Below are 4532 nucleotides of genomic sequence, written 5' to 3'. Positions count from 1 at the left end.
GAAGAAGAAGAAGAAGAAGAAGAAGAAGAAGAAGAAGAAGAAGAAGAAGAAGAAGAAGAAGAAGAAGAAGAAGAAGAAGAAGAAGAAGAAGAAGAGCCATGCTGTTATGTTAAGCTGTAGGGGACTCAGGTCAAGAATTTCTGACATTTCCAGTCAAGAGGAAGACCCAATACTATTATGGACTACTGGACTCTTTTAGAATATTTTGCTGAGTTAGCACACCTATAATATTCATATGATGGAACTAAACAAAAAAGGGGATACAGATGAATGTCCATTTTGTATTTGTATATTCAAGTGGTTAGGATAGATATATAGTTACATTCTTTTAATGAATAGAGGGATTTGTTGTAATAGTGTTTGTAAACAGGATATCATGTCTGCATCTTGTACAGCAAATAACCACTAGGAAGAGAGTATGCAATGTGCTAATTATTGAAACTGTCATACCAATTTGATTTTTAAAAAAATCATATGACCATCTCAATAGATGCAGAAAAAGCTTTTGACAAATTCAAGCATCCGTTCATGATTTTTAAAAAAACCCACAGAAAATTGGAATAGGTGGTCTTTATCTCAATCTGATAAAAAGCCATCTATGACAAATCAACAGCCAACACCATACTAAATAGACAAAAACTGAAAGCCTTTCCTCTAAAATCAGGAACAAAACAATGATTCCACTATCTCCACTCTCATTCAACATTGTCCTAGAAACTTTAGCCAGAGAAGTTAAACAAGAGAAAGAAATGAATAGCAATTAAAAAGGAAGACGTTTAAATTATTATTGTTTGCAGATCACATGATATTCCACATAGAAGACCCCAAAATGTCCACTAAAAAACCTACTAGATTTCGCCAAAGTAATTATGCACATTCCTTAGCCTGCCTTTAGTCCTCAGTAAATGTGAGGTGCTTCTGAGGCTCTGGGCTCACTTGGAGAGAGACTAATCTCAGGGAGACCTCTGAAGCTATATTCATGGGGTTTTCTTTCTTTCTTTCTTTCTTTCTTTCTTTCTTTCTTTCTTCCTTCCTTCTTTCCTTCCTTCCTTTCTTCCTTTCCTTCCTTCCTTCCTTCCTTTCTTCCTTTCCTTCCTTCCTTCCTTCCTTCCTTCCTTCCTTCCTTCCTTCCTTTCTTCTTTTCTTCTGGAACCAGGGATTGAACTCAGGCCCTTGCACTTGCCAGATAAGCGCTTATTCAACTGAGCTGTCTCCCGGCCCCCAAAAACCTACTAGATTTAATAAGCAAATTCATTAGCAAAGCTAGATACAAAATCAACACTCAAAAATCAATAACCTTCCTATACATGAAAAACAAATTCACTCAAGAACATCCCCCAAAAAAGAAAGAAATACCTAAGACTCAATCTAATGAGGAATATAAAAGAGCTCTTCAATGAAAACTACAATACTCTGAAAAAGGAGATTGATGGCATCAGAAAATGGAAAGATAGCCCTTGCTCTTGGGTAGGAAGAACTAATACAGTGAAAATTGCAATAGTTCCAAAACTGTTGTACAGATTTAATGCAATTCTGATCAAAATCACAACAGCATATATCATAGATATAGAATTAGCATTAAAGAAAATAATTCTAGGGCTGGCCAAATAGCTCAGAGGATTAAGAGGCCTGCAACAGGCACAAGGGCCAGTGTTCGATCCTGGGCCTGCCATGCCAGCCCCACCCCCAGGGCACGCTGAGATGGCACGTGCCTGTCATCCCAGCACTTGAGAGGCTGTAAACAGGAGAATCACTACAAGTCCGATCTATGCAGCGAGACCCTGAACACCGTGTGGACCCTTTCCCAAAGAAAAAGAGAGAGAGAGAGAGAGAGAGAGAGAGAGAGAGAGAGAGAGAGAGAGAGAGAGAACAATTCTAAAATTTCATTTGGAACCAGAAGAGACCTAGAATAGCAAAGGTAATTTGGGGCAAGAAAAGCAAGGGGACATCACAACCCTGACTTGAAATTATACTATAAAGCTACTGTGATAAAAAAAAAACAAAACAAAACAGTGTGATACTACAAAAAAAGACCTGAAGATCAAAGGAACAGATTAGAAGATGCAGAAACAACTCAAGACATATTCAGCTACCTTGTCTTTAGCAAAGGTGCCAAACACATTCACTGGAAGAAAGGTAGTGTCTTTAATGAATGGTGCTGGAAAAACTTATCCCCAGCTATAAAGACAGAATCCAAAATCTGAGATGAATTTACACTTCTCAGGTGAAAAAATACAAGCAAATTATATCACTGCTCTCTGGGCTCCACGATGCCACCCAGAGATGACAAGAAGAAGAAAGATGCCAGAAAGGCAGCCAGGAGAGACAAAGACCCAGTGAGTAAGTCTGGGGGCAAGGTCAAAGAGAAGAAGTGGTCCAAAGGCAAAGTTCAGGACAAGCTCAACAACCTGGTTCTGTTTGATAAAGCTACTTACGACAAACTCTGTAAGGAAGTTCCCAACTATAAACTTACAACGCCTGCTGTGGTGTCGGAGAGACTGAAGATCAGTAGCTCGCTGGCCAGAGTCGTCCTTCAGGAGCCCCTATCAAGCTCCTTATCAAGCTGGTCTCAATGCACAGGGCTCCAGTTATTTATATCAGAAACACCAAGGGTGGAGATGCCCCTGCCGCTGGTGAAGGTGCATGATGCAGAGGTTCAACCAGGTGCACATTTGGAAAAAGTAAACTTTTATTATTTAAAAAAAATAAAATAAAAACAGTGCTTTCCGTACTGCCCAGGCAGGGTCCATATGGCGTTGTTCTTGATTCCCATCATAACTTAAAGGGAAACTTCATGCTGTCCGGAGCCCTTGATGTCCTACAAATGAAGGAGGATGTCCTCAAGTTCCTTGCTGCAGGAACCTACTTAAGTACCACCAACCTGGATTTCCAGATGGAGCAGTAGTATATCTATAAAAGGAAAAGTGATGGAATCTACATCATAAATCTAAAGCGGACTTGGGAGAAGCTCCTCCTGGCAGCTCGAGCCGTAGTGGCCGTTGAAAACCCTGTTAACATCAGTGTCATATCCTCTAGGAACACGGGCCAGCGGGCTGTGCTGAGGTTTGCTGCTGCCACTGGAGCTACTCCTATCGCTGGCCACTTCACTCCTGGAACCTTCACTAACCAGATCCAGGCAACCTTCTGAGAGCCACATCTTCTGGTGGTTACTGACCCCAGGGCTGACCACCAGCCCCTAACGAGGCATCTCACGTCAATCTGCCAACCATTGCTCTGTGCAGCATAGATTCTCCTCTGCGCTATGTGGACATTGCCATCCCATGCAACAATAAGGGAGCTCACTCTGTGGGTCTGATGTGGTGGTTGCTGGCCCAGGAAGTGCTGCGCATGCGTGGTACCATCTCTGGTGAACACCCGTGGGAAGTCATGCCTGATCTCTACTTCTACCGGGATCCTGAAGAGATTGAAAGGGAAGAGCAGGCTGCTGCTGAAAAGGCTGTGACCCAGGAGGAATTTCAGGGTAATGGACTGCACCAGCTCCAGAGTTCACTGCTGCTCAGCCTGAGGTTGCAGACTGGTCTGAGGGCATGCAGGTACCCTCTGTGCCCATTCAGCAGTTCCCTACTGAAGACTGGAGCGCTCAGCCGGCCACAGAAGATCGGTCTGCAGCCCCCACCGTGCAGGCCACTGAGTGGGTAAGAACCACGACTGAGTGGTCTTGAGCTGTTCTGTTGATGCTTCAGCAAAATGGGAATGAGGCTGATGAAAAATAAAACAATTTCTAAGAAAAAAAAAATACAAACAGCAAATAAATATGTGACAAAGTGTTCAACATCACTGCTCATTGGAGAAATGCAAATTAAAACAACACTAAGGGGGCTGGTGAGATGGCTCAGTGGTCTAAAGCACCTACTTAGAACAAATCCCCGAGCACCACATGCCAGCCAGCCCCCCCCCCTGGTGGGCTGAGCCGGCCACACACACACACACACACACACACACAAATAAAAAATAAATAAATAAAAATTAAAAAAAAAAACACTAAGATTCCATCCCACCCCAGAAAGAATGGCTGTTATCAAGAAATAATACATGCTGGAAGGGCTTTGGGGCGAAATGAACCCTTCTACACTGTTAGTGGGAGTGTAGGCTGATACAATCACCATGAAAATTGGTGTGAAGATCCTTAAAAACTAGGATTGGGAGTCCCATTTGAGCCAGATATTCTCCTGCTAGGTATCTTCCCAGAAGAATTAAGAACATCATACCACAGCAATATGCGTACACCCATGTTTATAATAGCACAATTTGCAATAGCTAGATGTTGGGAAAACCCAAATGTCCAGCAACCAAGGAATGAATAAAAAGGATATGATCTTTTTATGCAATGGAATACTACTCAGCCATAAAGAAGGATAAACTTGAGACTTTTATAGGTAAATCGATACAACTCAAGACCATACTCATAAGTGAAATAAAACAGTTGCACATGAGCAAACATCATGTTGTCTCCCTACTTTGAGAACTGAAAGAATAAATAAGTCCAAGATGTACAATAAATATTATAAAAT

At 42.0% G+C, this 4532-nt stretch overlaps 2 pseudogenes; both read left to right on the top strand.

The window, feature by feature from the left end:
• Positions 1-2270: 2270 nt before the first annotated feature.
• Positions 2271-2647, top strand: LOC111811975 (annotated as a pseudogene).
• Positions 2648-2794: 147 nt separating this feature from the next.
• Positions 2795-3683, top strand: LOC101587891 (annotated as a pseudogene).
• The last annotated feature ends 849 nt before the right edge of the window (positions 3684-4532 follow it).

Source organism: Octodon degus, unplaced genomic scaffold (assembly GCF_000260255.1).
Source record: "Octodon degus isolate 3935 unplaced genomic scaffold, OctDeg1.0 scaffold00012, whole genome shotgun sequence".
NCBI classification, from domain to species: Eukaryota; Metazoa; Chordata; class Mammalia; order Rodentia; family Octodontidae; genus Octodon; species Octodon degus.
Note: the sequence above shows the minus strand (reverse complement) of the source record. Positions and strands in the feature narration are given on the sequence as shown.